The sequence below is a fragment of the Scyliorhinus torazame genome, chromosome 10 (genome assembly GCF_047496885.1).
Source record: "Scyliorhinus torazame isolate Kashiwa2021f chromosome 10, sScyTor2.1, whole genome shotgun sequence".
In the NCBI taxonomy this organism is placed as follows: domain Eukaryota; kingdom Metazoa; phylum Chordata; class Chondrichthyes; order Carcharhiniformes; family Scyliorhinidae; genus Scyliorhinus; species Scyliorhinus torazame.
In genome coordinates this window covers 85,585,947-85,595,498 of record NC_092716.1, presented here as the reverse complement: position 1 = coordinate 85,595,498, position 9,552 = coordinate 85,585,947, and positions in this window count along the sequence as shown.

Below are 9,552 nucleotides of genomic sequence, written 5' to 3'. Positions count from 1 at the left end.
TGCTGTCTCCCTGAGTGTGTCGTGTAGCAGATCTGTCCTGGTCCTCGTCTCCAGCTAATACCGACCACCGGGTGTCGTGTTTGTGCTTTTATATCTTTCTGTGATTGGTTGTGGTGTTGTGTGTTCTGATTTGTCTGTTGGTGTGTCTATCATGATGTGTGTGTTTGAATATCATGACATCCCCCCTTTTTACAAAGATATGTGCCTACGTGGTTATAAATATAATCGTGTCGTGAGTGCATCTAAGAGTGTGTGCGTGTGTTGTGTACAGCGTGTGTATGTGACGTAACTATTTACATGGGGCGATGTCGGGTGCGTCACACTAACAAGGTTGTACCATAACAAAACATGAATGCGAGAAAAAAAAAACTTGAACAGTGGTCCGGTCAGACGATATCTTGGACTGTTGGAGGTGATGCTGTTGCCGAAGTCTCTACTTTTCCATTTGTTGTACTTTGTGCAGTGCTTCGTTTTTCGTTCGTGCAAATATAACTTTCAGCATCTTTGTTAGTGTTGCCTTGGCTGTGGTTTGGTTCTGGTGGCGATGGAAGGGGCATGATCCGTGGCATCTCCACAAAGTCATCCTTGGGAACCAGTGGAGGATCCGGCGTGTGCGTACGGTTCAGTTGCGAGCGTGGAAGGCGGCTCAAAGCTCGTTGATTGCGCCTACGCGCCAATCCATCCGCCCTGCATGCCAGGAACAAGGTGGAGTCTTTTTTCTTTTTATGTTTGTGGTGGACGGCATCTTGTAGCCGATGGGTCGTTGCCATCGAAGTAGCACCATCACTAATATCATGCAAGGTGATGACTGTGCCAGATGTGGAAGTTGGCCGAGACCGTGCACGCTGGTTCCGGCCACCTGCTGTGCCGGAAGGGCGACTCGGCAGAGAAACGTCGAAGCATGTCGCCTTGGAGAGAGAATTGTTGCTCGCATCAACGTCTGGCGATGGCGCGAATTGGTGTGTCCGTCTTGGACCGCCGGTGCTGGTCGCCACTGCCGACCCAGTGGGACTGCCACGCGATCCATTCCCTGTCGCCGTGGCATCCGCCGTCACCCTGAGCGTGCCATCACCGAGGCCGCGACACCGCCCGTGTGCGAATCAGAGTCGACGCTTGGCTGCTCCCCATCTGGAGTCCGGTCTGCCTTCCGTCGATGCTCCCCGTCCGGAGTCCCAACAGGTTCACTGGAGGCAGCCGAGATTCCCTGAAGCTGCACTTCTGGAGTCGGAACATGCAGGAATGCACCAACCAGTGGAGAGGCTCGAGCCATCGAGGGTGGAAGCGGTGCGCCGCCACCGTAGTCGTCAGTGGTCCCACCGTGATCGTCGAGTGCCTCGGTACGCACTAGGCGAGGTCTGTCACCTTGCACCTTTTGCATGGGAAGTGGGATGCTGTCGTCACTCGTCTCACATCCCGTGGATAGATCCTCATTAGCAGCTTGCTGTTCACTAGGGTTGGGTAAATTGTCAGAGTTTTGATCTGGTGGTGCACACCATGTCGGTGGACTGTCATTGTCTTGCCGTTGTCCTTCATTTGGGCTTTTCTTCTTTGGAATTTTAAATCTTCCCCCAGACATTGCAGAACCTTGTTTATTACCCCCAAATTCTCCCATATGTATGGTCTCGAATATAGGATCCAATGTTTCTATCGACATTGTACTATTTTCCAAAGAACATTCCGTTTCACTTTTCTTCTCAGGTACCTCATATGTATCTTTGTCTAATGTACATGCCTTCATGGTCTCTGGGTCTGATTTTGCTGGGACTGGCATGGTCACAGTCTCTCTTTTACTGTTCTCAATTGCCCACATTATACTCCCCATACATAACTGCTTAATCACTGGGGTTAGTGTGGTACAATGGATAATCGGGTCGACCTTATCTGCATCTTCACCATTAGTGGAAAGCACACTTGGTTCACTTGAAACTGCTGCGGGTTTTAAATTTGTTATCTGGCTACTCGATGTCGGTGTCCTCAGGATTCTTGCTCCAATGTTCTGCTCATTTATCAGTGGAGCGTGTATAGGTTCAATGCAATTAATGTTCCCCTCAAGGTTTGAAGAGTCATTACTGACTAACTGCTGGTCTCCGAAGTTGGGACTTTGCGGCGTTGTGTTGAAGGGAGACATTTGTCCCTGCTGTAGATATGATTCAGGTTGTGTTATTTCCATCACCTGAGGATCAATGTCTTGTCCATTCTTTCGATCCGTACTAAAACACTGGCAATTCTCAGTCTGCTCCTTGTAAGTTAAACATTCAATTAATTTCTTTAGCAAATCCTCAGCATCCTTCTGTGACCGTGCAGCATTATTAATCTCTGTTCGGCTATAATGATCCTGAAGGTCAGCGCATAAACCTTTTTTCTTCGGGCTTGGAAGAGGCGATCCCTTTGGCTTGTCTTCAGTTGGGCTTGAACAGTCTTCAGCGCTGTGCCCTTCATTGTAGCATGAGAGACCGTCATGGTCATGCTGCTGTGTAGTGGAGCATGGTAGGCTGTTATAGCCTTCTTGCTGTTCACGTGAGCATGGCAGACTTGCATCGTCTGCCGCTGGTTGGTCAGGAGAGGTTGCTAGACCCTCATGGTCTTGTTCCTGCAAGGACTGCGCTCTGGAGTCTTGCGTTTCTGCAATTGTGGAGTCTGTCCACGAGCTTGCTGTGGAGGCTTGTGACTCTGGAGTCACTTCTGGTTCATGCGAGGACTGCGCTCTGGAGTTTTGCATGTCTTCTTTCATAGAGTCGGGAACGTTGAGCGGGACGTGGACCACGCTCTGTGTGGCAGCAGGGCACTCTCCGTGTGCTTGCACCGCTCCCTGTCTGTTAATGTCAGGCTGCAGCATCATCCGGTACTGATAAGTTGGGACGTCATATCTGCTGGATTGAAGATCCTCAAATCCGAAAAATGAATCCGCATCTGCGTCGGATTCAATGTGGGGGCCGCCAATGTGCAACACGAAAGGTTCGTCCGAGTCATAGTCGTATAGGACCACGGAGCTATCATTGGGCTCGCGAGGTCCGGAAACACTGTAAAGATCGTCATCGAAGTATTTGAGGTCGGAATCATCGCTTGTGCGTAGGTAACTGCTTGTCGGAGGGTTCTTCGGAGGTCAAATTCATCTCCTGGGTCAATTTGCAGCAATGTGCTGTCATTCCAGGTGAGGGAAGGTTGTTTTACAGCTTTAACAGATTTCTGTTTTTTTTGAATTGGGACGTTTCCCTTTTAAATTGGATTTGGGACGCTTCCCCTTTAAATTGGTGCAGTCTGGGGCCTCTGACATCCTGACGCTCGGTATGTAGCACGTAGGAAGCGACTGCGCATGCTCAGATCGCTGTTCCTTTACCGATGGCCATTTTCTTGACTGCGCATGCGCAGCATCTCGCGCATGCGCAAACGAAACTTCTGGTTCTGCGCACTGCTCGCGCAACTGTGCTAGCGTGATACCTTTAGCAAGATGGCCGCCGACCTCGACCCAGCCCTCTCTCAGGCCCGGGATTTCGGCCTCTGGGAATTCGGGCTCCGGGATCCCGGCCACGAGGTGAGTACTGCCGCTTTTCTTACCTTTACTTGCCGATTGCATTGCGTTTTCTTCACAGTACTTGGAGAATTTGTCCAGGACTGCCTGGTAATCGTACCTTTGCTGCCTCCTGAAGAACCTGAACCTTGTGAATATTTCTCTTGCCCTTGCACCGGCGATGGTGAGGAGAAATTCAATTTTTTCACTATCATCCAGGTCTTGGAGTTCAGCTGCCACCAGGAACAATTCGAACACTTGCCGGAATCGCCGCCAGTTTTCGCGGAGATCACCGTGGCACTGGAGCGGCTGCGGAACCGGGAGCTCTATCATTTTGCCTGGGCACTGCTGGTTGTCTCTGTACACTGAGGTATGCCGGCAGGTATCGATCCACTCCTGTACCATGTGGTGTTGGGTTCTCTGGTGCACAGATGAGCCAACACAGTTGTATGTGGTACAACTCTATTTTATTTTAACTCTTATAATACAGTTCATTCTGGATACTCTGCACGTGCTGTCTCCCTGAGTGTGTCGTGTAGCAGATCTGTCCTGGTCCTCGTCTCCAGCTAATACCGACCACCGGGTGTCGTGTTTGTGCTTTTATATCTTTCTGTGATTGGTTGTGGTGTTGTGTGTTCTGATTTGTCTGTTGGTGTGTCTATCATGATGTGTGTGTTTGAATATCATGACAGCTAACTCTGAGGAGGAGGAGGTGCCGGACCAGGAGGGGCTGGAGGATGATCCCGGGGAGGACCCGCAGGACCAGCCGAAGGGTGGAGGACAGGCAGCAGTGGCAAGGGTTCGGCAAGCCCGGAGGGCCAGGGAGGCCCTCATTTCGCCCGCTTCATATAGAAAGTGGCCTCGTCCGTCATTCCCCCCCTCACCCCCTTCCCCCGCCCTCCCTTTCCCCCCCCCCCCCCCCCCCGCTCCCTCCACCCCCCCGTACCTGTTCCACCCTCCCGGGTCTGTGTCACATCACTCCAGGGTGCTGGGACTGTGTCAGCTCTGTCAGCGGTTCACTGTCGAGGGCAGGGTGGGGTGATGATAACCCACAGAAAGCTGAGCGTTGGTGCTCCTAAACCTATGCCATAGTCCTGCCTGTCCAGTGAGTGCTCGCCCAAACCCATTGCCTCCACGTGGTGTATCTGGGTGAGGGGGGGTGGGGGGTGCATCCAGCACCTCTATGCTGGGGTGCTGGGATGCAACTTTTTTAATGCTGTATATATGTGTCCTGAACTACCCCGATCCCCCAATGGTGTTGCCCCACCTCTCCCAACCCCTCCCCCCATCCTCCCCTCCCCATCGCACCCTACCCCCTTGCCCCCACCTGCCGCCCCCCCCATGTTCTCTCAGTGATGCTCGACCTTCCATGCCTAGATGTGTCCCCAAGATGAACATCAGAGGTAGAGGCAGCCTGTTGCCTATCGCGTCCCATGGCCTTCGATGCCCTTAGAGGGTGCCAACTGAGGGCCTTGGGGCCGGAGGGCCCCGGCCCATTTTCCGGCGGCACATGCCCCGCTGTGCCACTCTGTTCTGGGTGCTGACTCCAATTCGTGCCATTGTCAACGGGGTGGAACTTGGGGGAGCTGGTGGCTGCCATCGCCACTCTGTAGGGTGGCTCCAGGCTGGCACCCAGCATCGTCTCCTCCCGGTCGGTGCCCATCGGGACCTGGAGTTAACCTCAAGATGGAGAGCAGCCCTGGCTGCCCCTGCGTCATCTGGCTCTGCCATCCCTGGTGGCTCACCGATGTCTGTAGCATGGTGTCGATGCCCTCAGTGACTGGGACATGCTCTGGAGCACCCCAGTAATGCCCACCTGCAACTGGATTATGTCCCTCAGTGACAGTAACTGACTGCGCCACGCCTTGGACACCTCCACTCATGCTGCCAACGTCATACACCAGGCTATCCACTGCGGTTGCCACCCTAGCAGTGTTGACCTTGGTGCCACGCATTGCTGATACTATCTCCTGCATCTGTAGCCTATGGGACTCCTCCAATCGGCTGTGGATCTGCTGCAGTGTCGCTGATATCCCCCTCTGAACATCATGGCCGCACTCTAGCACCTGCATCAGCTCTGGGTAAACCTGGTCCAGAGACTTAGAATCTGACTGGGACCCAGCTGGGTCCTGGGGTCCAGCAGACCTCCGACTCGCCTGGGTATTCCTGCCTCCACCTGATGTTCATTGGCAGCTGCGTGGTGCTCACCAGAATGTGCCCCAGAAACTTTCCATTACTGTTGCCCACTGATGTTTGTGCCCCTGTGCTGGTGGAGGGTGGAGATGACAGCTGTGCCGCGAATACGGTGGTCTCCTCGCAGCTCCCCTCCAAGGTGTTCTGATGGGAGGCACGGGGCGGACCACAATGGACATATGGCCTGTGGGAAGGATGACTCTTTCTGCGTGGCATTAACAACTCACCTGTGACAGGTCATCTGGGTGGGGGCTGGTGGAACCTCACCTCTGTGCCGTACGGCAACATCTACGTGACTGATCTGCCCTTGACCTCCCCTGCGACCTCCAGGGCCCGTTCCTTGTAGGGGGCGAGGACTCTGATGTCTGGCACCCCACCACCCGTCTGGGCCCTCTCCCATCAGTTGTGGGCCAACTTCTTCTGTGGTGATACAGAGGGGGCATTGTAAGACACACGCGTCATTCATCGCGGGGTTAGGAACGTCGGTGGGGGGGAAATTTTGATGACAGGGGAAAGGGGAGTTTGGGGGGAAGGGGAGTATGGGAGAAAGGGAAATATGGTGGAAAGGAAGTATGGGTGGAAGGGGAGTAGGGGAAGGGGAGTATGGGGGAAGGGGAGTATGGGGGGTGTACGGAAGAATGGGAGTTGGGGAGTATGGGAGGATGGGGAGTTTGGGGAGGGTGCCGGCATGGGAGGCACTGCTAGATGTGGGTGGGTCGGGGCATGGAATGGTGCTGGGCGGGGCCCGTGCTCGGGGGGGTGGGGGTGGGGGGAATGGCGGGGGTCAGGGATGGCAGGGAAAGCCGGTGCCATCCCACCCGCGCGGCCCGGTGGAGATCGTTGACCTTCTTATGGCCCTGAGTGCTGGTCCTCCATGTGACGCTCCCCGAGCTGACGGCCACAACCATTTATTCTCAGGCGGCACTGGCTGTCCTGTGGCTGACAACCTGAGACCCTCGGGGGCACAGGGCATCCAGTCTGATTTAGAACACATCCAACAGTCTGGCCAAGTCGGCATCCCCGAATCGTGGGATGGTCTCCTCGGTGACATGGCTGCGAGCTGTGTGAGATTGGCTCTACAGGGACGTTTTAAGTGCTGCTCTGCCTTGTTAGCGGGGGGCTGGTGAGCGCAGTCCCAGCGAGACAGTCAGTTGTGGCATGAAGCCCATGAGGCTTTGTTAAGTGGACCAATTAACGTTTTATAGCGGTTTTATAGCAGGCTGAATGCCGGGAAGCTCGCGGCAGTTACCGCTCGCTACAACACTTGGAAACGTTTCCAATGTTTCAAAAAGTTTCAGCAAAAATGGCAATATTAGTCAGGCACCAAACTTGAATTTTGTTGCATGCTATTTGTTCAAAACCTACTGTACAATGTTCAGCAAAATATATAATTGTCATTTACAAAGTCAATGAAAAACGTCACTGGAATTAAAAGCCACTATTATCGCATATCAATGTTCTGTTTTTGTTTAAAGTTAAATCAAACTCCCGTATAAAAGTCTCTCTGCACATTGTGCTCTACCTGCTGGTTATACCTGTTCAGATCTGCTGAGATTGTCCAGTATTTTCTGTTTTTGTTTCAGATTCCAGCATCCGCAGTAATTTGCTTTTATCTACTAGTTTTATGATACACAGAGTTGTCTCTAATCATGGTTCTCGGTCCCCTATCTTTGAAAAACCTGTGAACACACATAATCTCAACAATCTCTCAAGGACTTTCCAGTCACCAACAGGGAAAGTAGGACTATCCAACATTTTACAGAAAGGAACATGTGTAACCGTCCCACATCCCCTGCTCAATCTACTCCCATCGTTTGGAGTGTTATGCTACTAGTGCAATTTGAGTTATTTTAAATAACAGGCACAAAAACTGTCAATTTTTGTTGGGAAAAATATTTCTGCAAAAATCATTAAACTTACAGGGAAAAGTGTTGAATCAAACAGGACATTTGTAAAAAATGTTACTTGTCAGTGAAGAAGATTTAGAGTGCAGCCTATATGCTACTTGTGACTGGCGGGGGGGGGGGGGGGGGGGGGGGGGGAGCAGGGTGTTTCTACAAGCACACTGTTTCTGGAGTACAAAATAGGCCATTTTTTAACTCATTGCGTTACATAAAATAACTTTCATTTCTATATCGTCTTCCACAATTTCAGGATGTTCTAAAGTGCTTCACTGCAACCAAGAGTGGATCCTTACCATAGGAATCCCTGCTGGAACAGTAGGACCACTTTCGGACTGGAATCCCGAATTGCTGATTTGCGAGCTTTATCCCAGAATAAAGCAATTAGCAACCAGCCTTCGGGTTCCCTGATCAATCAGTGAGGGAAGGCAGGATGGCACGTCGATTGTAGTAATGAAGGATCCCTATTTAAAGGGTCCTGTTATAACGCCCAAGAGATCCACGGGGACGCCCCGATTGATTTCCCTGTGGGGCTCGTGGTGTACGGCTTCACCCGCTGCGATGCTGAGGCCTCAGCGGACTCGTTAATTCCCTAAGGTAAAAGCCAGCCCAGGAGGGAATCGGAATCTTGGGATGGTCCCAGCTGGGACTTGGACTGTTGCTTAGTTGCAGTATTTCCTCGCTGTGAGTAGGAAATAAACTGCTTTTAACTCACCTTTTCAGGGATCCTTATTGACTATAATCGTCCCAGACTGACAATGACAGTGGTGCTTGGGGCAGGTGGGGCTGGAAGGTTCACTATGACTGAGGAAAGAGCTGCAATATGGATTGTAGGTGTGGAAAGGTTACACCCTCCAGTTCACCGATTCCTCTCTGGAGGTGATTCAAGCAGTGAAGGAACACCGAGAGAAGTCCATCCCTAGAGGATGGCAGTAGTTGGCTGGCCAGCCCCTAAAACAGGCATGGCTGCAAGACCCAGAGGCTGGCAGTAGCCGACGTGGTGTTAAAGACCTGGATCCAGTTCATTGTCCTCACAAGTTCAGGCAAGGTGAGAGTCTTAGCTGCCGACCGTCACTTTCTCATCTCCCTCGCATTCACCTGTACAGCACTCCTCTGATACACACACATGGCTGTCACATATATCTTTCTCTCCAGTCGCTTCCTCAAATTTCCATTGCACTAGACAACCCTCACCCTCATCCTATTGCCTTCTTGCACTCATTCTTCACCTCATCCCGTGTGCCCTCCACCAGCTCAAATACAGACACAACAGTGAGTCCAGCGTCACAGTGCGACAGGGTGGCACATGGTGAGAGACATGTCCCATTAGAACTGGGGCAGGTGCTGGAGACAGGAACAGCAGCAGAGAGCCCCAATTGGGGAGTGTCAGGCAGTTCGAGTTCTGTGCAGCTGGACACAGATGCTGAGCCTCGAGCCATACCCAAAATTGACACTTCAAGAGCAGGAACAGGAAATGTCTGTGCTTCCATTAGAATTTCCAGGGTGAACCCTTGCACAGAAAATGGAGGAGGCTATCTCAAGCATGAGTGCCATGGTGTCTCAGGCATTTCCACTGGTGACCACCTCCATTGAAAGAGTGGCCACCCTCATGGTGAATCGGACACAGTAAGTCACCAAGCACATATTGGTCCATACAAATGGCCTGTACATACTGGATGCCAGTTTATAGAACACTGATTAAATCCTGGCATTGGCTGAATCTACAGCCTACCAATAGGATCCTGCCATCAAACCAAAAAGGCGTTCTGCCTACCACACAAACATGTAATGTGATATGGGAATTTCAGTGACAGTCTGATGCCAGGTATGTAGGCCGTGCATCCCAATGACTGGTGGATTATATCAAACAGTACGTCCTTTTAGCTGTTTACGATAGGCAAATACTGACCACACTCAACCAAACCATGCTTGCAAAACTCAGATCATAAT